This window comes from Arvicola amphibius, chromosome X (assembly GCF_903992535.2).
Source record: "Arvicola amphibius chromosome X, mArvAmp1.2, whole genome shotgun sequence".
Classification (NCBI taxonomy): Eukaryota; Metazoa; Chordata; class Mammalia; order Rodentia; family Cricetidae; genus Arvicola; species Arvicola amphibius.
Genome location: NC_052065.1, coordinates 56,071,108 through 56,096,525, shown reverse-complemented (window position 1 = coordinate 56,096,525; position 25,418 = coordinate 56,071,108).

Genomic DNA, 25,418 nt, shown 5'->3' with positions numbered 1-25,418 from the left:
AGAAATCATAATAAAGGTACATAAATAAACAGAGATTGCCAGGGTTTACTTAGCAAAGCAAATTGAAGCCAGATGTGATAGCTCACTCTTGTATTACTAGCTCTTGGGAGTTAGATGTGGGAGGATCAGGAATTCCAGGCCGTCCTCACCTACAAGGCAGTTTGAGGCCAGGAGAGGCTACATGAGACTTTGTGAATAAATTAAATTTAATACTTATATCCAAGTACATGCTGTCTACAAAAAATACATGTAGCCAGAGATCTGTTAAAATAAAAAAGATGAAAGACATACACATTGAAAACACTGATCCAAACACTATTAGAGCTCAGAAGGGAAAGAACACCAATGGAAACTGATAGAAAGCAGGTGGAGTCATGATGGGTTCTATGGAGTATGATGCAGTTGAAGCTTGGCTTTAAAAATAGATTTATTATTAAGCCATCAGAATTGGAAGTATACTGAAAGGAAAACATCAAAGTTGTTTTTGGAGCAGTCAGTGAACTAAATCTCTTATGAATGATGCTATTGTGCAGAGAAGTAACAAAGGAGGCAGCTGTAAGTACCCAGATTTGAAGAATATCGTGTGATTCATTTCAGGTTTTGAGTGTAGAATTTTTATGACAGAATTAGACTTCAGAATTATTATCGAGATTAGTTGTGACCCAGAGTTAGGAGAATGACACAAGGATCCAAACAAAAGAAATTAATGCTCTAAGTTAAAATAAGCACAGTGTAAATGGAGTAAGAAGACTCAAAAAAGTATAATAATGTGAAAGTAGAATATATAAAACTTGATAACATATTGAACTGAGAATGAGATGATAAAATGACATATGATTTTGAGCCCAAGATAAATAAATGATTAATAACGGCATTAGCAAATATGAACACCACTGGAAAAGGCGAATATGACTCCATCTGTTTCATTACACTTAGCCTTAATGAACACATTCTGGGGTATTTGGAAGTTTGTTTAATCTAATCTGGCCATATCATAGTTTAAGTCGTCTCTACCATAATATCTTCAACACATTAATATTTTTAGAGAGGGTGAATGTGTCTCCCACTCCTAGCTCTTGTGATAGATTACATAGATCTTTAGAGCTGGGAAAACTTGTTTCATTTTGAAAAATATTAAACTTTCAATTGAACAAATACTTTTTGTTCATTTCCCTGCGACACAGACATGAATAATGCACTGCCTTTAAGGAAATGCAATTCTAATTAGAGAGGCAAACGTTAATTGAATAAATTAAATGTCAAATGTTAATCACGAAGCTAGGGACAAAGATAACCTTCATAATCATTGCTTAGACATAGGAAATATACCATTATTAGGAGGAATGGTCTTTAAATCAGTAAAAGCTTTTCTGTGTATGTGAGATATAAACCACATGGGGATGAAGAAAGATACTGGAGATTTGTTTCTTATGATGGGGTAAGAATTAAATGTGTACAAAATTTCTAGATGTGTTGGCACACATTTTTTATCCAAGCACTCAGGAAGAAGAGATACATGGATCTCTGTGAGATCAAGCCCAGTCTGGTCTATATAGTGAGCTACAGAATAGACAGGGCTATATAAAGAGAGCCTGTCTTATTTATAATCTTGTCACAATCCACTTAACGAGTTTGATTACATTTCAGTGAAAATTATCTTCCAGAGTAGTTTTTTTCCCCTGGGATGGGGTGGAGAGTAAATAACTTTATTACAATTAGTATGTATGGTGCAGAATTTCGTGCAAATGAAGTGTGCCAGCAGTGTGATAATTTAAACGTATTTAAACAAAAGATGAATGCACAAAATTGCTGCTGCTTAGATCACTGCAGCTTCTAGGACCCAGTTTCTTTTAGTGATTTCAAAACAAAACAAAACAAAATAAAACAAAAAAATTAAAAAGTTTTTTATTTTTATTCATTTTTTATTAAAAATTTCCATTTCCTCTCCTCCTTCCACTTCCCTTCCCTCCCCTCCACCCATACCCCCACTCCCTCCCTCTCCAGGCCAAAGAGTCATCAGGGTTCCTACACTATGGGAAGTCCAAGGTCCTCCCAACTCCCTCCATGTCCAGGAAGGTGAGCATCCAAACTGACAAGGCTCACACAGAGCCCGTCCATGCAGTAGAATCAAAGCCCAGCGCCATTGTCCTTGGCTTCTCAGTCAGCCTCCACCCTCAGCCACATTCAAAGAGTCCAGTTTGGTTGCATGTTCCATCAGTCCCATTCCAACTGGTCTTGGTGGTCTCCCGTTAGTTCTGTCCCACCGTCTCAGTGGGTGAACGCACCCCTCATGGTCCTGACTTCCTTGCTCATATTCTCCCTCCTTCTGCTCCTCATCAGGACCTTGGGAGCTCAGTCCAGTGCTCCAATGTGGGTCTCTGTCTCTATCTCCATCCATCACCAGATGAAGGTTTTATGGTAATATGAAAGATAATCATCAGTGTGGCTATAGGACAAGGCCTGCATGTCACAATGTTTCCCACCATGATGATAATTGACTAAACCTCTGAAACTGTAAGCTACCCAAATTAAATACTTTCCTTTATAAGAGTTTCTGTGGTCATGGTGTCTGTTCATAGCAACTGAAAGTCCAACTAAGACAGCTGTCCATAGTTCTTTGTGGAGGGTTGAGGATATACATCTTAAAATGTATCTGTAACATGAGGGCCTGCTTGTTTGGGTTTCTGTCCTCCCACCAGGTCCCACAGCTGTTTAGCCCCAAAGAAAATCACACAGACGTCTCCATAAGTTATAAACTGGTCCATTAGCTCAGGCTTTGTATTAGCTCTTATAACTTATATTAACCCACTTCTTATCTATGTTAGTCACATGGCTCAGTACCTTTTTCAGCAGGGCAGGTCACATCCTGCTTCTTCGGTGTCTGGACAGGATTATGGAAAGAGCTTCCTTCTTCCCAGAAAACGCCTGTTCTCATTGCCCTACCTCCACCTCCTGTCTGGTTGCCCCGCCCATACTTCCTGCCTGGCTACTGGACAATCAACATTTATTTAAAACATAATTGACAGAATATAGACAATTCTCCCACACCATGAATCAATTGTAGAAAAATAAACAAATTACTATTTTTCACATGTATTTTTCTCTATGTGAATATATATGTACACACACATATACATATACATACTTACATACATACATATATTATATATGTACATATATATATATATATATATTTGTTCATGTTCACCTGTGCTACAGTATCTGTGTGGAGGTCAGAGGACAGTCTGCCAGAGCCAGATCTCTACTTCTGTCATGTAGATCTTAGGGATAAAACTCATGCCATCAGTGGTAGTAAGTATCCTTTTCATGCTGTGGCCACTAACCCCAGATCGCTTACTTTGAAAATTAAAAGCCTTGGACACCAAATTTCTGAGTAATTTTGAGACTCTGCATTATGGAGTGGAGTAAGTTATTATTACTAGCAAAATGAAAAAAAAATCATCATACTAAGACTTTGTATATATACATACATACATACAGAGAGAGAGAGAGAGAGAGAGAGAGAGAGAGAGAGAGAGAGAGAGAGAGAGAGTTCCACAATAATAATTGATTTTAGAGAGCCTCTCCCCAGTAGGTAGATCTATTTAAAAAACCTTATGTGTCAGTCTTAAGGAATATCATGGAAGAGTGGGTGAAAAGACTGTGAAATGAAATGATTGTAAGAAACAGAGGACCAGGGTGCCCCTGTGAGATAGTGTCTTTGAGACATAACATGCTTGGGGTGCATATGAAATCTCAATAATATAGTACCTAAGCAAGATGGCATAATGACATGTAGTTCACATCTCAATAAACATGGGAAAAATTCATACTGAGGTGTTTTTGAAGTCTCCTTGTTACCTATGGAATGCACACAAAATATTATGTATAGAATAGATCTTGTATGTTTACTTTGGTCTAATGGGGGAAACTGAGGATCAGAGTGAGGGAAGTAACTTACCCATAGTACTCTAAATAGGAAATAGCATAAAACATAAGTCTCTTATTTGGGGCTTCATCTATTGTAGTTCCTGAATAAATATTCCTTGTTCTTAAATACTTGATTGGGGAGGGGCAACAGATTCAGAAAAACTTAGAGTTGACAATGGGTCTGATTGCATGTGTGTGCATATGTACATTTTATACATGTTATATATTCACATCAAAACATATAAAAGAGGAGAAAGAAGAGTAAAATTATAGTAAGGATGTCTAAAAAGTCACGAGGAATCAAACTGTTAATGATCTACCTATAAATAGCTGTAATTCATGGAAGTTGGCATAAAAATAAACATATATACCTTAAATGAAAATTTTCCTTATAGTCCCTACCAAGGGGAGAGGAACAGGGAGTTTCCTGAAACATTCTCTTCTAGAAATGTTAGAAACTACATGAAGTCTCACAAACATGACTGTCTTACACAAAACTACAGGAAAATAAGGAATGCTGGAAGTAACAAACTCTTCCTCAAAAAAAGAGAACATGAATTGACTATTCAGTATCAAATGATAAGTCCTGAAAACATATATACAATTATTGAAGAGTATATATTTATGTATTTAGATTTATATATTTAAATATACAATGCATACATTAATATGATAAGACTAATGAAAAATGAGGACTTGAATTTGAAAGAGAACAAGAAGGGGTATGTGGGAGGTCTAGGAGGGAGTAAAATTAAAGGGGAAATGATATAATTATAATCTCAAAAAGTATAGTTATCTTAAAAATAGTGCTAATTGTGATAGGAAAGGTAGCTAAGTACTTAAGAGCGCATATTGTTATTAAAAGGAAGATTTCGGTTTCCAGAACCCTAATGGCAGCTTACAACCACTTATAACTTCAGTTTCAGGGAAACTGATGCCTCAGGCACATACACATAGAATAAAAATAAAATAATTAAAAATAAACACAGAATATATTACGATGGACAGTAGTATTACTCTAAGCATAAATTTTAACCGGACCACTTTATTATTACTTCCCGTAGTTCCAGTTTTTAGCTATAGGTTTTAGCCATCACAATCATTAGAAGTCTGACTAATAAACCACTTGTTGAATTGTTTTGTTGTGCAATTTTGTTCTAATGAGAATTATCACTGTTGCTGCTCAGTTGATAGTGCTTCTTGTTTTGTCTTCCATTGTACAAGGTCAGGCTTCTTTAACCAAATTTGTGCCCTCCACTATTATGAGTATGAGGTCAACTCAAATGAGGGCTATTGTGTATTTGGTTAATACAAATATTGGATATTGCAAAGCTGACTGGGCCATCTGTTAATTATATACCAGGTACAATTTATAGATGTGAAAAAGAGGTATGTGAAAAATTTCAAACTTAGTCATTTTTATCCTTACTTGGGTGAGCCTTATATTTAGGAATAGATATTAAACCCTTTGAATATCTAGAAATTAATGGGAAATAACCATTAGTTTCTTCTTTGCATTTATAAAGAGAAAGAAAAATTAAAGCATAAAATTCAGTTTTATTCTGCACTTGGTTCAGTCTTCCAAACGTAGGTAGATATGATCCCCCTCGCTGTATTGTCACTATAATATTTTGATATATGCCTCAATTTTTAATTTAGTAAACATAGACATATTATTATGCATCCTTGCCATAATGCAAAACTAACAACTATATAATTATGTCTAAGGTGTATAAGAGTTGGAAAGAGGGGGAGCAGTAAGCAAACTCTCTAGGAAAGACAACTCCAGAATAACATACTGTGAATTTCCTGTGTTTCTTTCTGCCTTATTTGTTCATGCCAATTCTGAAATAGCAGTAAACTCAGATAAAACATCCACACATCAGCTTATCTTTTATTTTCCTTCAGTCATGGTTACTTTAAAATACATTTTATTTGTTCTCTTATTAGCAAATTTCTTACACTCTGTTTAGTTCATACTTATTCACCCACGTATTTCCAGATTCAATCTCCCTTCCCTAAACACCCAACTTTGCAACTTTGTTTTTATACAAAAAACAAAAATCCCATCAAGTCCTGGTTGTGCTTTCCCTTTATATTCTTGGATGTGCGGCCTTCCACTTGAGTGTGCTCACCTTACCAAGGGACTACACTCATAGGGAAAAATGACCTTACTTCTACCAGGAACTGTCAGTTGTCACAATCTCCTCTTCTAAGAGTAAGACTTAGTGCTCATCTTCCTTCTACCTATTGGTATTTGGTTTGGCTTGAGATTTCACAGGTCTTTTGTGATGGTGTCACAACCACCATGTGTTTATGTATACGCAACTTCTCAGCTGTGTCTAAAAGACATCATTTCCTTATAGTCATCCATCCCCTCTGGCCCTTACACTGTTTCTACTTCCTCTTCCTCAATGATGTATGAACCTTAGGAGTAGCCTTGGTGTGATATGAATGTCCCATCCAGGGTTGAGCATTCCACAGTGTCTTACTCTCTACACCTTGGCCAGTTATGTATTTCTACATTAGTCACTATCAACTTCAGATAGAAGTTTCTTTGATAAGGACTGCAAAAAGAACTAAACTGTCACTATAATGATCAGTCATTAACAGCCAATTTCATATTTCTTAACACTTATATAACAATATATACAGTATTCCATTGTATATATAGAAAACATTTTTCCATTCATATTTCATGATCCATATTTAAGACTACACTCAACTGGAGAAAAGTCAGCATTTTCTGGCCTTGGTAAAATTGAATAGCCACATAAAGAAGAATGAAACTTGATCCTTATCTCTCAACCTGCACTAAACTTAACTCAAAATAGATCAAGGACCTCAACATAAGGCAAGGTACTCTGAATCAGATAGTTGAGACAGTAGAGAATATGCTTGAAATCACTGGCACAGAGAAAGTCTTTCTGAACATGACCATAACAATTCAGGCATTAAGGCCAACAATTAATAAATGTTACCTCATGAAGTAAAAAAAGCTTTTGAATAGCAAAGAACACCATTCTGGAAGTGAAAACATAGCCTACAGAACAGGGAAAACAAAACTTTTTAAGCTATACGTCTGATAATGCGTTAGGACCTAGAATATACAGGAACTCAAAACATTATGCCTCAAGGAAACAGGCAAACCAATTTTAAAATAAGGTATTGAATTAAAAAGAGTTCTCAAAAAATGAAATACAAGTGCTTGAGAAACATTTTTAAAATGGTCATCATTGTCAGCCCTCAGGTAAATATAAGTTAAAACTATTTTGAGACTTCTTACATTAGACTTAATGGCTAATATATAAAAAAAGGAATGATGACAAATGCCATCAATGTGGGAAAGGGGTAAAACGTACTGCTAGTAAAAATTTAAAATAGTACAACTACTACAGAAATCAGTGTGAAGGTTCATGAAAAAGTCAAAAACCAGATCTAACACAGGATTCAGCTATACCTTCTTGGACACATTTTAAAGAACACTATTATATTCTGCTGTAGAGATACATGCTCAAGCATGTTCATTATTGCTTTACCCACAGGAGCCAGAGAAGGAAAACAGCCTAGACATCCAACAGAATACTTTTAAAATCTAAAGTGCTAAGAAAAGTAGATATAGTAAGACAAAAATTTTAGACCATAGCTACTCTCCCTCAGACCAACAATTCTGTGCCAGACAACAGTAAGATGAGAGGGTAGAATTTCACCTTCAGAAGGCTGAAGATGATAGTCAAACCCACTATTTCAAATAAATAGCAGAGAGGATATGATAGGGAACTAAGAATTTCAGTGTCAGTGGAAACGCAATCCATGCTTCAAAGCATATTTTTGAGAACATTAAACTTCCACTTTCATCTTCTTCCTTCTCCTTGTATCAGAGTAAACTTAATGAAATGACAGCACCCTCATTCAGGTAAAGCATTAACAAAATCAACTCTTCTGTGGCTTTAGTGTGAAACACATAAGGAGCAGTAACAAGGCACCCCTACCATCTCTTGAGAGAGAGTCATCAATGGAGGACTCAGGAAGTGTTGGAAGTGCTTCGTGCCAAGCAGGAACAAAATATTATCCAGCACCTGTTGGGTTTCCATGAAGGCCTAGTGAAGGATATCTGGTCCTACATGGCAGTAATGAAGTGAGATTCTCTACTCCCATTTTTATGGGTTGTGATGATAGAAAGCCTGCTAAAATAGAAGGTTGAGATAATTTTCAGAGCTTTATAATAGAACTTTGAGAATGTTCAGATTTTCATAATAGCTTACTCATAAAAAAGAACAGTAAGATCTCAAATTTAATAAAAAATCAATTAATACTGAGATAAGAAAGATGTTATAATTATCTGACAGTGATTAAAGTAGTCATCATAAAATTATGCTGTGAACAAATATAAAAACATTTGAAAATGAAAAGAATAGAAAGTCTCAGGAAACAGAAAGTTTAAATACTGACCATAATTTGTAAAGAGGGGCTGGGACTGAGGGTGTAGCTCAGTGGTCGAGTGCATGTGTAGTTAGCACAAGGATCCATCATATTCAGTGTCACACAAATATTTTTTAAAGGATTGAAAAAATAAGAACATATCAAAATATGCCCCAAATAGGGGAAGATGAAATAATTCGTAAAATGGAAGGCAGAACAATATGAATTTTTCAAAATGAAGATAAGTAACCATTGGTTGAATGAACACCAAATTTTAGTGATCTGTGGGACAAGTAAGAGATAACATTCGTAATGTGAGTCCAAAGAATGGATGCAAACAGGGAAAATGAAAAGAAATTGAAAACTTTTTGCCAAAGCCTTTTCAATCCTAGAAAATGCCATAAATCTACAGATTAAACAGTCAGAAGCAAACATGTAAATCTGCAGGAAAGCCCATGACAAACTTATTAAATAATGATACACATACAAACACTCATACATGTATATGTACATACTATATACAATTCCATCATTTCCTACTTCCCTTTCAGACCACCGTGCCTCTAAATTCTCCAATGTAATTTATCTTAATCTCTTTCAACTTCATACCCTCCTCTTTTCTCTAATTGTTGTTACACATATATGTATTTATGTATGGATGGATGGATAGATAGATAGATAGATAGATAGATAGATAGATAGATAGACAGACAGACACAAAAATAGAGTCTGCTCAAAATGTATAACTTTGTACATTGTTTCAAACCTGATCACTTGGTATAGGATTTGGTATTGGTGTGCTCTTCCCAGGGCAAGCTTGTTTCTCCTGTGCTCTTAATATTCTTTACTTGCCTGTTGTTTGCTTAGGATTGAGTCCTCTCAAGAAGAGCTTTCCCTCTTCTATGTAAGCATATCTAATGATACTGTCCTTCTTCTGGTCATGTTAAGCATATCATGTTGCTCAGAATTTATAGGTGAATCTTCTGATGCTTATTTTTCTGTTTATTTTGAGATTTATTTTAATTACATTTCTCCCTTCCATTTCCTCTCTCCAGACCTTTCCATATACCTCTTCCTGATCACCTTCAAATTCAAGGCCTAAATAATGTCATCAATTATTATTGTATACATATATGTATTTGTATATACATATTTATTAAAATGTAACCTGTTGAGTCCATACAATATTATTTGTATATATGTTTTCTGGGCTGACCATTTGACACTGGCATGCTTTTTCCTGGGTAAAACTATTTATCAATACCTCTCTTAGCATTCCACAGTTTCCTATAATTCTTTGTGTGTGGTTGAGGCCAGATAGATAGATAGATAGATAGATAGATAGATAGATAGATAGATAGATATGCTTTAGAATATCTATTGTTTTTACAATGCTATTGCATACATGAACTCAGCAGCTGCCACTGCATACACAAGAAGACTAGTTCAAGATTTAACAACCAAAATATCAGCGTAAGTAGAACAGGGCTCATGCTGACCCATCCCTCTTGGAGGAGCTGTTGGCTGTGATCAATGTGATGGTATCTATTTTCTTCAGGAATGCAGGCCTTGAGAGTCTACCCATGCTCCACTAGTTGATTGCATACCCATGGAAATAAACGCAACACTTAATGGATCCAATGTATTTTTTTTTCTTTTTTTTCCAGTTTATTTATTTTTTATTAAAATTGCCATCTCCTCCCCTCCTCCTCCCCCTTCCCTCCCCTACCCTCCACCCATACCCCCACTCCCTCCCTCTCCAGGCCAAAGAGCCATCAGGGTTCTCTACACTATGTTGAGTCCAAGGTCCTCCCAACTCCCTCCAGGACCAGGAAATTTATACCAATGTATTTTTTTTAAAGCAAAGGTATATGAAGTTAGAAGAAAAATATGGTTGGATAGGATGGAAGAAGAAGGGAAAGGAATAGTAGGTAGATTTGAATAAAACACATTAAATAAATACTTTAATATTAAACAAAATTGTTTTTAAATTCCTTATAAAGAATAGAAATATGTAAGCATGACACTAACAAAATATGTTGAAAACTGCACAATTTGTAGGAAAGAAATAATAAATAAATAAACAAATAAATGTACAGAGGTAAAGATTATGAATTAAAAGACTTAAACTAGTATCTTGGCTACTTTTCTGTTGCTGTGATAAGATGCCATCACCAAGGCAATTTATAGAAGGAATATCTTACTGGGGACTTAGAGTTTTAGAAACTGAGCCCATGACCATCATGGCATCAAGCAGGCACAGATAAAGTCAGGCAGTAGATGGAAGCTTATATCTTGAACCACAAGCAAGAAGCAGAGGGGGCTACCTGGGAAAGACATAGGTTTCTGAAACCTCAAAGCCCACTCAGTGACACACCTCCAGCAAGTCCTCATCTCCTAATCCTGAGTTCCACTAACTGGAACACAACAATGCAAATGTATGAGTCTCTGGGGTCCATTCTCATTGAATGACTGCATTTAGTGAAAATGTAAATTTTTACTAAATTATTCAATGAAGTCACTGATATATATGAAAATTCCAGAAAAGATTGTGTAGATTAACAGAAAATAATTCTGAAATTTTCATGGGCAACTATAGGAATCAGATTAACTGCAACAATTTCAAAAATTAAAGTGTCCTTAAGAGGAAGCAATCATTTCAATATTTATATCATCCTTGTGAAATAAATATGGAGGTGCCTAAAAGAAGATTTCTAGATGTCACAGAGATGACTACATATTCGTGCTTTTAGCACAATTGCTCACAATAGCCAAGTTAAGGAATCAGGCTAGGTAGAGTTCCATGAACAAATAAAAAGATAAAGGAACTGCAGGTTATAAACAAAATAGAGTTGTTGGTTGTGAGAGAAGAGCTCTTCAAATCCAAGCAGTTCTCAAACTTCTCATTCAGCAGAGAATGAAGGGGAAGAACAAGTCCTCTTGCCTCACTCTTACAAGTGAATATGCCTGTTTCGTGAAGCATTTTTATTCAAGAAAGAATATTCTGTTTTCTAACATAACCTACATTTCAAAAATTATATATAACCTAGAAGTAGGAACACTATTTGAAGGGTCAAGGTGGACTAAATGGAGGAGAATGTGGAAGACAAATACTCTCATATATATGTATGTATGTATATGTGTGTGTATACATAATATATGTGTATACATGTCTACATCTAATCTATATGTAGATATCTATGGATAAGGGAGCCTTAATAATAGACAAAAATGTCAGAAACATTCACTTAGTAAAACAGAACCTATTCAAAAAATGGTTTTGGCAAAACAAAGTATCCACATACAAAAAAAGGAATGAAATAAAATCCATATCATTACCTCCCTACAAAAATAAATTAAAAATGGCTCAGGGACCTGAATTTAAAGGCTGAAATGCTGAAAGTGCTAAAGAAAAACATAGGACTAATACTTGAAAATACAGGCATATACAAGAACTTTATGAACAAGACTGTAATAGGAAAGAGTCTCATGAATTAACAAATGGGGTTATGTGAAACTAAAATATTTATGCACAGCAAATGAAACTGTCAACAGAGCAAACATACAGTCTATAGAAAAAAGAAAACTCTTTGCCAGCTACTCTTTAGAAATATGATTAATATCTGGAATTTATAAACATCTGTAAAAACTAAACACCAAAAATCCCTGCCAAATAAGAAATGGGATAATAAAATGAAGAGACATTTCTCAAACAAAAATAGACAAAGATACATTTTAAAGTGTTAAACATGCTTCACCATCAGGAAAAAGCAAACCAAAATTGCTCTAAGTTTGAGTCTCACTTCAGTAAAAATAGGTACCTACATGCTCTTGCCTATAATCCAGTGCTTGGTAGGTGGAAGCAGAAGAAATAGGAGTTCAAGAACAACATTAGCTATAAAGCAAGTTAGACCAGCTTGAGCTATGTGAATATCTGTCTAAAAAATTAACAAGCAATCAATAAAGCAAAAGACAAAAAGAACACTTACACACATACCCAGAAGAAAAATAACATAAGTGACAAAAGGTCTATTGTCAGGGAAATGGAACTCTTCCTTATTTGGTGCTGGTGAGAATCTAAACTCATGCAGCCATTACGGAAATCAATATGTTTTGTTCTTTACAAACTAAAGTTAGAGCTACTGCATGATCCAGCTATATCCTTTCTGGGCAGATACACAAAGAACTATATCTAACCCCAGTGATGTTTGCATATCTGTGTTATTTGCTGCTTTATTAACAAAGTGGATCCAGCCTAGATATCAATCAACAGATGAATGCATAGTTAAGTGTGGATAACTGAATAGCTGAACAGATAATTAAAATTATATGCATAGGTGGGTACAGGACATGAAACAAAAAAGGAAACCACGAGAAGGGAGAAAGAAAGGTCTGATGGAGGCTCCACAGCTACCAATCTAAAGTTCATGAGTTTCCACAAGCTTGGTTCAGATGTCTCTGTAGATTTCTCCATCATGATCTTGACCTTCCTTGCTCATATATTCCCTCCTTCTTCTCTTTGATAGGAAGAAACCTGGTGCTAGGGAAATTTGCACGCTAATGGATGGAAATAGAAAACACCATCCTGAGTGATGTAACCCAGACCCAAAAAGAGGAATATGGTATGTACTCACTCATAAGTGGATTCTAGCCATAAATAAAGGACATAGAGCCTGGAATTCATGATCCTAGAGAAGCTAAATAAGAAGGTGAACCCAAAGAAAAACATATTGTTATCTTCCTGGATATTGGAAATTGACAAAATTGCTGGGCAGGGGTTGGGAACATGGGGGTGGGGGTGAGGTGGGGATAAGGGGAGATGGGGAGAGAAGGGAGAAAGAGAGGATGGGGAGAGCTTGAGGGAATGGGATGGTTGGGATGGAGGAGGGGAGATATGGGAGCAGGGAAGTATATATCTTAATTATGGGAGCCATTTTAGGGTTGGCAAGAGACTTGACTCTAGAGGGGTTCCCAAGTGTCCAAGGAGATGTCCCCAGCTTGTTCCTTGGGCAGCAGAGGAAAGGGTGCCTGAACTAGCCTTGTCCTATAGCCACACTGATAATTATCTTGCATATTACCATAGAACCTTCATCTGGTGATGGATGGAGATAGAGACAAAGACCCACATTGGTGCACTGGACTGAGCTCCCAAGGTCACAATGAGGAGCAGAAGGAGGGAGAACATGAGGAAGAAAGTCAGGACCGCGAGGGATGTGTTCACCCACTGAGAAGGTGGGACAGAACTAACGGGAGATCACCAAGGCCAGTTGGAATGGAACCGATGGATCGTGTGATCAAACTGGACTCTTTGAATGTGGCTGAGGGTGGAGGAGGACTGAGAAGCCAAGGACAATGGCGCTGGGCTTTGATTCTACTGCATGGACGGGCTCTGTGTGAGCCTTGTCAGTTTGGATGCTCACCTTCCTGGACCTGGGGGGAATTGGGAGGACCTTGGACTTCCCGTAGTGTAGGGAACCCTGACGGCTCTTTGGCCTGGAGAGGGAGGGAGAGGGGGTGTGGGTGGAGGGGAGGGGAGGAAAGTGGGAGGAGGGGAGGAGATGAAAATTTTTAATTTTAAAATAAAAAGAAAAAAAGAATTCTCAAGGATGATCCCAGGTAAGACTCTTAGTAATCGTGGAGAGGGTGACCGAACTTGCCTTCCCCTATAATCAGATTGGTGAATACCCTAACTATCATCGTAGATTCCTCACCCAGTAACTGATGGAACCAGATGTAGAGATCCACAATCAGGCACTAGCCGAGTTCTGGGAAACACAATATTTTGTATGCTAATTGAAAATATTGAATCTACATTTATCTATTTGCCTATTTTATCTATTATAGCATTGTCTTGATCTATTCTCTTCTTCTTACTTATTAAATATTCAGAAGAGCTAGGAAATATTTTGCAAGTCTGATATTTTAAAGTGTAATTTAATTGAATTTAAGATATGTATATGTCTCAGGTAGTGTCAGCCACATGCTGAAGATCAAAGGCAAGTAAACAACAAAAAATATTTCTATCAGTACTTAAGCCCTTACTGATACTAAGTTGTCCATGGCCATATCTTCTTAACTGATCTCTTAAATCCTGGTTCTATATACCAATCTCAGTTGGATTATCCCATTCCATGAGAATCCATGATAATCACTATTATACCTGTCTGATTTCCTGACAGTCTTCCTTATTGAATTAGACACTGCAAACAGACATGCAATGTGTCTGTTTTATCAGACATCCCAAGACTGAGCAGCGCTTGACAGAGAGCAAGTTTAGGGTGAATTTTTCAGACCTGAATCAGATTCACTATACCTTTCAACTATCTCTTCCTCCTATATCCAATGTCTCTTGACAATCAGAATCTTAAGCACTGAATGGTCACTTTAGATCTAGGTAGGTGAAAACAAAACCTTGTTGAATCCATCAAAGTGCTTAAACCCTTGTGCTGTAGCCATGCCGACTAATTTTTAAGGTGCCCTGGATTTGAGACCACAGTATGGTTAGGCAGCACTGCTGTTAAGGGCTTCTGCTGGAAGGCCCTTCCTCCCAGGTGTAGATGATGGCACATTTTCTGCATTTGGGTTTGCATTTCTATTCCTTCATCCGAGGGTCACTTTACCACTCAGCACTTTATTTATTATTTAGTTATTTGATTTTTAGAACTATGTCCTCTGCCTAAAAGCTTGAGGGAAGATGTCCAATAAAAATATATCATTAATTAAAGACACTTAAAATGATGAGCAGAAATCATGATAAACAAGAAAAACAAAAATGGCAAAAATAACTGCTTCATGTACTGTGCTCTTTTCCTCCCAAGAAATTAAAAATTATTCTCATAATTACTTTTCATGCAGCCTTTTTTTTTAGCTTCTCCTGTCTTCATAGTTTTTTTTAACCCACACAGAAATGGAAAAACAACAATCTATGCCCCCCCCATGGTGGTCCTTAATGGGATACATAGCAATGATAATGGAATAAATAAAACACATTTTTTCCCATTGGATTCATGACTGGAATATGGTACTAATCTTTTGCAAAGGATTTCCTTACTTCGACGGAGCTACATTGATTAAGTTTGGGCCTTTTATTCAGGTTGAGAACAAAGAGATGGGCCTCCAATGACCAATAGATACAAGATTAAAAAACTTATCATCTTGTCCCAGACTGGTTCTTTGAAAAATTCTGTACTCTTCCTACTTCTGTTGCTTGTGTGGATTTCATGCTCACTCTTCATGTACCATCTATATTATCCATGCTGGCCTTGCCACAGACTGTATCTTTGTGACAGCTTTCTTCAGGGTCCTCCATTTGTTTACATATTAGGTTCTCCTGTTAGGATGTACTTTTTTGATGGGTGAAGATCTTTAAGGTCCTAGTCATGGCTATCCCAATAACTGGAAGGCTCATATTGTGTGTCTATAAATGTCACTAAAGTGTAATAGTTCTAATAAAGAAATAAACAATTGCAATATGTCAGTAATGCCTGTAATTTAGTGAAAAATGATCATACATTTTTCTTTTCCCATTGTCTCCCTCCTACACTTCCCTCCATTCTTACTCTCTCCCTCCCCATCTCTGTCTCTCTCCCTATTTTGTTCTCACTCTTCAGTAATTCTAAAAGTTAGATGTTATGACCCATCTTTACAAGTGTGTTACTTATTTTCTTATTATTCTGACAAAATGCCTGACAAAAAGCCCCTCAAGGAAGGAAGGATTTTGGCTCAATTTGAGGGTAGGGTCCATAATCATTGGGAAGTCATGGTGTCAAGAGTGTGAGGAAGTGAATCATGGTGTATCCACAGTGCAGGAACATGTAGAGATGAAATGCTGATATGCAATTTGCTTATTCTCTCTCCTTCAGTCTAGCACTCCTGCCCATAGAATGGTGGAACCCATAATTATAATGGCTCTTTACCTTTCAGCTAAACAAATATAGAACCTCCCTCACATGATTGCACAAAAGGTTGTTTCCAAGGAGATTGTAGACCCTGTCAAATTTGCAATAAATACTAGCTAAGTTAATGTGACAAGGATCAAAATAAAACGATCTGTCTGGCCTCAAACCTTGTCTTTCACAGATACCCAAAGAGATGACTTCCCAAGTTTCCCTTCCCAAATTCTTTTTGTAGATTTCTTTTCCATTTAAAATTTCAAATGTTAATCTTCTTATGGGTCAAAGGGAAAAGGCATGCTAAATGATGAGGCTTTAAAAATATATCACAAAATAGTATTTAAAATAATTTTTCCTGATCTTTGTGCTGTTAGAATAAATGTTCTCGCCAATTAGTTCTTAATGTTACTTATTTTTAAATTAAATATACAGGATTCAGAAACAGAAATGTATATGTAATAAATCAGAATGCATATTGGACAATCAGGTAGTAATTACTGTAGTCTAGAACAATGCTCACCTTGACAGCACACATACTAACAGTGGAACTACATGTAATTAAGTAGGACTAGTGGTTCTCTCCTTGGCAATTTGTCTATAATTTTCCAATGTTATGAGAGTCAGTCCTCAGAGAGGAGGCTTCCAGGACATTTCCAGCTGTATTCCTTCAAGTCCTGTGTCTACACATGTGATGTCCTAGCAATAGGCTCTTTCTTTAAAGTTCTATAGGGCAAAAAAGGCCAATGTTATGACCCAAAAAAGCTCATATTGTTATGAGTTTCTTGCTGATACAAACCAGAGAAATGTTTTCATGCCTGGCACTGGGGGTTTTGTTTGATAGTCCATAGCTCAAAAGGGAATACACACCATGTGAAGCAACCCCCTCTCTTTGTATATATGAATATGTGTATATTAATGTGTATGCATATGTGTAAATACATGTATATGTATAAGTACAAATGTATATATTTTGATTATTTTAAAGTAAGCTCAATTTCTCAATGCTCAATGAGTTGTATAGGTGTTGTTTTCAGCAATGGGCCCTTGCTTGTTAGTTTGTGGAGAACAACCTACATTCTTGGCAAGAGCCCGAGTTGCTTATGTATTCCCATGGGACCCCTTTGGTCAACAGTTAATTAGATGCAATCCAATTGTTTTAGTTAGGGTTTCTAGTGCTACGATGAAACACTATGACCAAAAAGAAAGTTGGGGAGGAAAGGGTTCATCTGACTTATACTTCAGCATTGCTGTTCATCATTGAAGGAATTCAGGACAAGAACTCAAGAAGGGCAGGATCCCAGACATAGCATCTGATGCAGAGGCCATGGAGCAGAGCTTCTTACTGTCTTGCTTCCAATGCTTTATTCAACATGCCTTCTTATAGAACCCAGGATTTGCATGGCTGGGCCCTTCCCCATTGATCAATAAATGAGAAAATGCTTTAAAGTTGGGTCTCAAGGAAGTATTTCCTCAGCTAAGGTTGCTTCCTCTGATGACTTTAGCTTGGGTTAAGTTGACATACAATACCATCGTCTATTCCAAACCAGACACTAGAAATTTCATTTAGTGACAAGAGATTTCTTTCAGCTCTCCTTCATATATGTATACATCTTAAGAAGCTTCTACTATATTAGGTTTTCATACTACCCCTCAAATGGCCCTTAATTTTAACTGTTTCTCCCTATATCCCCCCTCTTCCAACTCTCTCTATCCCCTCCCCATTTGATCTTCATGTTTTACCCCCACCTATCCATCCACAACTATCTATTCCATTTCCATTTCTTGATGAGATCTACTCCCCATGCACCCAAGTCTTTTACTCTATGCCTAAGCTCTGTGGTTCTATGGATTGTAGCTTGGCTATCATTGACCTAAGAGCTAATATCTATGTATAAGTGAGTGCATATCATATTTCTCTTTGTGGGTCTGGGATATATCACTCAGGATGATTTTTTTTCTAGTTCCATCCATTGACTGACCTGCAGATTTTATGATTTAATTTTCTTTTAATGGCTGAGTAATGCACCACAGTGTAAATGTATCCTATTTCTTAAACCATTCATCTGCTGAGGAACATCTAAGTAGTCTCCAATTCTGGCTATTATGAATAGAACAGCAAAGAACGTGGTCAGTTAAGTGGTAGGATAGTGCCTTTTGCATTTATGTACAACATTGGGGTGGCAGTTTGAAAGAAAATGTCCCCCCCAAAATTGGCCTCATTAGGAGGTGTGGTCTTGGGGGAGGAAGTGTATCACTGGAGGCAGGCTTTGAGGTCTCATATATGACCAAGCTACTCCCAGTGTCACAGACCACTTCCTGTTGCCTTATGATTAAGATGTAACCAGTACCATGTCTGCCTGCATGCCGCCATGCTCCCTGACATGTTCATAATGGACTAAACCTCTGAACTGTAAGCCACCACCTCCATTAAATGTTTTCCTTTGTAAGTACTTAGTCATGGTGTCTCTTTACAGCAATTAAAATTCTAAGGCAATGGGTATAGCTGTTTCATGAAGTGGATCTATTCCCAGCTTCCAGAAAAACCAACACACTGCCTTCCATTGTGAATGTAATGGTTTGTACAGCAAGGTTCCCTTCAGTCCACATCCTAGACAGCATGAGCTGTCACTTGTTTTATTGATCTTAGCCATTTCGATGGGTCTAAGGTGAAATCACAAAGCAGTTTTGCTTTGTAGTTCCCTGATGGCTAAACATTTTGAACACTTCTTTGTGTTTCTCCCTCATTTGGCTTTCCTCTTTTGAGAATTCTCTGTGTAGATCTGTATCCCCTTTGTTAATTGGGTAATTTGTTTTCTCAATATCTAGTGTTTTGTGTTATTTATATATTTAAGATATTAGCATGTGTAGTTGGAAAAATCTTTTCTCATTATGTAGGCTGCCACTTTGACCATATGAAGGTGTCTTTTGCCATGCAGAAGCTTTTCAATTTCATGAGGTTCCATTTATTAATTATCTTAGTGCCTGTGCTAATAAACTTACGTTTAGAAAGCCTTTCTTATACCAATGAATCATTCCTCACATTCTTTTCAGTATGTCTAGTTTTATGTTGAAGTCTTTGACCCATTATGAGTTGAGTTTTATGCAGGGTAATTAGTATGGATCTATTTGCATTTTTCTACATGCGGTAGTCCACTTGACTAGCACTATTTGTTGAAGATGCTGTCCTGTTTACAGTGTAGATTTTAGGTTTCTTTCTCAAATGTCAGGTGTCCATATGTATGTGATTCATGTCTGGGACTTCAGTTTGATTCTGGTGATCAACTCTTCCATATTTTGTGCTAATACCAAAGAGTTTTTATTACTACAGCTCTTAATATATCTAAAAAATGGGGATGCTATCACCTCCATCAGTTTGTTTTTAAGAGTTTTTTTATTTTATTCTTGTTAATTTATTACTTCAAAAAATACCAATCCAAATTACCACTCCCTCCCCTCTTCCCACTCCCTCCACATACTCTCCCAGCCCGCCCCCTCCAATCCTAAGAGAGGGCAAGGCACCGCGCTCTGTGGAAAGTCCAAGGCCCTCCCTTCTACATCTAAGTTGAGCAAGAGCCAAAGAGAATAGAATCCCATAAATCCAGTACATGCAGTAGAGACAAATCCCAATGCCACTGTCAGTGGCCCCTCAGTCTTCCCCAACTATAAACCACATTCAGAGGGACTAGTTTGATCCCAAGCTTGTTCACTCCCAGTCCAGTTTGGAGTTGGTGAGCTCCCATTAGGTCAGGCAAACTGTCTCAGTGAGTAAAGCTCTCATGGTGTTGACCTCCTTGCTCCTATTCTCACTCCTTCCACTCTTCAACTAGACCTTGGAAGCTCAGTCCAGTGTTCCACTGTGGGTCTCTGCTTCTGTTTCCATCTGTTGGATGAAGGTTCTATGGTGATATTTAAGATAATCATTAGTCTGACTACAGGGCAAGGCCAGTTCAGCACCTTCTCCTCTATTGCTTAGGGTTTTAGCTGGGGTCATCCTTGTGGATTCTTGGGAATTTTTCTAGAGCCAGGTTTCTTGCTAACCCCATAATGGCTCCCTCTTACCTTGCTCTCATATCTGTTCTTCCTCCATCTTGACTATCCCACTCCCTCAAGATGTTCTCAACCCTCCCCTTCACTCCTTCCTTCTACCCCAACCCCCATGCTCCCAATTTTGTCAGGTGATCTTGTCTGTTTCCAATTCCCAGGTGGGTCTATATGTTTTTCTTTGTGTTCACCTTATTACTTAGCTTCTCTAGGATTGTGGACTATAGGCTCAATGTCCTTTGTTTATGGCTAATATCCATTTTTGAGTGAGTACATTCCATCATCCTATATTCATTTTTGGGGGTCTGGGTTACCTCACTCAGGATAAGTGTTTTCTAATTCCATCCATTTGCATGCAAAATTCAAGATGTCATTTTTTTAACCACTGAGTAGTACTCTAATGTGATTAATATCTAGGTCTTTGATTCTGTTTCATTGGTCCTCCTGTCTGTTTTTATGCCAATACCAGACTGTTTTAGTACTGTAGCTCTGTACTAGAGTTTGAAGTCAGGGATTTTGATGCATCCAGAAGTTCTTTTATTGTACAGGTTTGTTTTGGCTATCCTAGGTTTTTTGCTGTTCCATATGAAGCTGAGTTCTTTTGAGGTCTGTGAAGAATTTTGCTGAGATTTTGCTGGGCATTGCATTGAATCTGTAGATTAATTTAGGTAAGATTGCCATTTTTACTATTTTATTTCTACCTAGCCAAGAGCATGGTAGGTCTTTCCACTTTCTGGTGTCTTCTTCAATTTCTTTCTTCAAGATTTAAAGTTCTTGTCATACAAGTCTTCAACTTGTTTGATTAGGGTTACCCCAAGATATTTTATGCTATTTGTGACTATGGTGAAGGGTGATGTTTCTCTGATTTCTTTCTCAGCCCATTTATCATTTGTGTAAATGTGGACTACTCATTTTTTTAGTTAATCTTGCATCCTGCTATATTACTGAACGTGCTTATGATCTGTAGAAGTTCTTTGATAGAATTTTTGGGTTTGCTTATGTAAATTATCATATCATCAGCAAACAGTGAGAGTTTGACTTCTTTTCCAATTTGTATCCTCTTGATCTTTTTTGTTGCCTTATTGCTCTAGCTAGGACCTCAAGAACTATATTGAATATATATAGAGAGAGTTGACAACTTTGTTTTGTTCCTGATTTCAGTAGCATCGCTGAATTTGATGTTGGCTGTTGGCTTCCTGTATATTGCTTTTATTGTGTTTAGGTATGTTCCTTGTGTACCTGCTCTCTCCAAGACCTTTATCATGAAGAGATATTGTATTTTGTTGAAAGATTTATAGCATCTAATAAGATGATCATGTGGTTTTTATGTTTCATTTTGTTCATATGGTGGATTATGTTGACAGATTTATTATTATTTTTTTTTTTTTGGTTTTTCGAGACAGGGTTTCTCTGTGGCTTTGGAGCCTGTCCTGGAACTAGCTCTTGTAGACCAGGCTGGTCTCAAACTCACAGAGATCTGCCTGCCTCTGCCTCCTGAGTGCTGGGATTAAAGGCATGTGCCACCATCGCCCGGCATTGACAGATTTTCATATGTTGAACCATCCATGCATCTCTAAGATAAAGCCAACTTGATCATGGTGGATGATGGTTCTGATGTGTTCTTAGATCTGATTTGCCAATATTTTATTATTTTTGCATCAATATTCTTGAGTGATATTGGTCTGTCATTCTCTTTCTCAGTAATGTCTTTATGTGCTCTGGGTATCAGAGTAATTGTAGATTCAAAAAAAGAGTTTGGCAATGTTCCTTTGTTCTGTTGTGTAGAACAATTTGAGGAGTAATGATGTTAGTTCTTCTTTGAAAAGCTTGTAGAATTCTGTTGTTCCTTGGTTTCTAGTATCTTCTCTCATTCATAGGAGAGTGTGGTGTCTGTGTGTTGCCTCATAGTAAATGCTTCTAGGATCCTGATAAGGGTGGTCACTGTTCCTTCCAGGTTAATGTATTTCTAGGTATTGAAATCTGACACTTAAGAGTTTAGATGGACTAGGAAAGAGGACTGAGTAGTTTCACAGGAGGGAGGAAAGCAGACTCTTCCATTGCCATCTGCTTACTCCTCTGGCAATGTGAAATGAGAGTGAGATGATGCCACAGAAGGAAGTCTGATAAACAGCTGGGCATGAGATTGCGGGATTGAACTATGAAATATGGAGGGAGAGGTGAATATCACCCTGTGATTCTAGCCAAAGTGATCACCTGTTGGTTTCCAGGAAATGCCTGCTGGAGTTGGGGAGTGGAATAAACCTGGGATAAATGAGTTTGGGGGGGCAATTTGGAGGGGTAGACCTATGTGATCCTCTGGGGTGGGGGAAGGAGGCCTTATCAGGTGGTCTGCTACAGAGCTGGAGATAAACTAGAGGGATTGGTTTTAAAGTAGCTGATAGAGCGGTGAAGATCTGCAGTAAGATTACCTCCTTTTCTGGTCAGAGAGGTCTGTTTGTTCCTAGAAAATCTTTACGTGTTTAAATCTCTAATATTATTACATAATAATTTACATTTCCAGAAAATAAACCAGGTAACAATATCAATCTCTGGGCTGGTTAGTTTTTAGCAGGTAACTTGACCCAGTCTAGAATTGCCTGGGTAAAAATACTTAATGAGGAATTGTCAAGATTAGGTTCACCTTTGGGCATGCCAACAGAGGATTGTTTTGACTGTTAATTGTTGCATGAAGACCTACCCATTCCCCTTGGTTGGGTCCTTAAATGTACTAACAGTGAAGAAGAATACTTAAGAGCTAGTACAGGTGCACTTGTTTTACCTTGGTTCTTTACTGTGAATGCAGTTTGGCCAGTGATCTCAAGATCTATCTCTGTTGACTGTGGGCATGATGGAATCATCTATCTCAAGATCCTACCTCTGTGACTTCCCTATAAAAATTCCTACAGTATAGAATTTTAAGCCAAATAAAATATTTTCCCTTTGGTGGGATACCTTTCTCAACCTTGATGCACGGGGCAGGAATTGATCCTGCCTCATCTTATTATGCCAGGCTCAGTTGACTCCTCATAGGAGGCCTTACCCTGTCTGAGGAGTGGTTGAGGGTGGGGAGAAGGTGAGCAGAGCAATAGGAGTGGTGGGAAGGGAAACTGGGGTTGGTTTGTAAAATGAATAAAACATTTAAAATAAAAAATGAAATATCTTCTTCTATGCTTCTTTTTGTCAAGGTGTTTTATTACAGAAGCATAAATGAAACTGGAAAAATCACTAATCACTCAGGCTAACCACTATTAATATTTGGTACTTGTCTTCACATTTTCTGTTTAGTTCTTTAATTGGTTATGAGAAGCAATAAAAAATTACATCAAACTCTCTGTGATTTAGACAAATTGCCAGCATTGTATAAAGAAAGCAAGTTAAAAAAATTAATATAGATTTGCATGTTATCAAATAAAATAGTTGTAAAATACATATTTTACACAGATGTATATTAATATGATCCTTTAATTATAATTATTACTTCATTATGTATCCCTGAGGAAGATTTAAAATGAACTCTCCTATGTGAGTGGATAGACTTATTGTATTACTAGTAGTTTTGCTTGTAAATTTCAAAATTATATCTATAGTTGAATAAAGAATCCTCTCTGTTTTAGATAGCAGGAGTTCCTCATTCTAAGAAAATATTATTTGTTATCTGTTTTATTTTTATTGATATTGTCTGATACTAATATTATTGAATACTTAATTGTTGAGTGGGGTTTCAGTCCTGTCCAGTTCCCACAGTCGTTAAGTCCCAAAGAAGTCACACAGAGGTCTACATTAACTATAAACTGATTGGCCCATTTGCTCAGGCTTCTTATTAACTGTTATAACTTAGATTAGCCCATTATACTTGTCTATGTTAGCCACGTGGCTCAGTACCTTTTTCAGTGAGACAGTCACATCCTGCTTGTTCTGTGTCTGGGAAGGAGTATAGAGGAATGGGCTTTCCTCTTCCCAGAATTCTCCTGTTCTCTTGCCCCACCTCTATTTCCTGCCTTGTTGTCCTGCCTATATTTCCTGCCTGGATTCTGGCCAATCAGCGCTTATTTAAACATAATTGACAGGATACAGAATTGTCCCACACCACTTAATTTTCTTTTTTTTCAAATCTAGTATTTTTCTAATATATAATTCTGTATACCTTTATTTATCTATTTATGAATCTCAGTAAATAAATTCTACACTTTACTTGAAAACATTTTCTACCTTGTTATATAGGACCTACCAATGTTAAACCAAGACAAAATAAACAATAAAAACAAACCCATTTCCTCTAGTGAAACAGAAGAGGTACCTTTAAAATCTCCTAACTAAAGACCAACAACAAAACCCAGGGTCAGATGGATTCAGTGTAGTATACAATTCATCAGACTCATCAAATTATTGCCCAAAGCAGAAACTGAAGGAATGTTTTCTAATTCTTTTATGAATCCACTATTGTCTTGATACCAAAACCATATAAAGACCCAATAAAATAGAATGGTCTAGACCAATATCCCTTATAAGCATAGATTCACATCTTCTTAATAAAATACTTGATAACTGAATCAAGAACACATCAAAATTATTATATACTATGATTAAGTTGGCTTCATTCAAGACATGCAGGAATGCTTCAACATATGTAAATCTATAAACATGATAATTGATATAAACAGACTAAAATACAAAAATCATAGGACCATCTTATTATTATTAGATCAAGAAAAGGCCTTTAACAAAATCCAATAGCCCTTCATGATAAAGTCCTGGTGAAACGACAGACACAAAGGATATACTTTAATGCAATTAAGGGAATTTATAATAAGTCCATAATAAACATCTTCCTGAAGGGAGAGAAACTCAAAGTAGGTCAACTAAAATCAGAATCATGACAATAATGTCTATTCTTGCCATCTCTGATAAACATAGTACTTGAAATCTTAGTTAAGGCAATAACAAAATTTAAGAAGATCAAGGAGGTATAGTACCCTTATATGTATATGATACAGAAAAGTGCCTGAAAACTCCACCAAAAACTTCTACAGCTGAGAAAAAAATAGCAGAAAAGTAGCAAGTAGCAGGAGACAAAATTAGCACACAAAATTGGTAGACATCCTACACACTGAGAAAAAAATCAGGGATACGTTC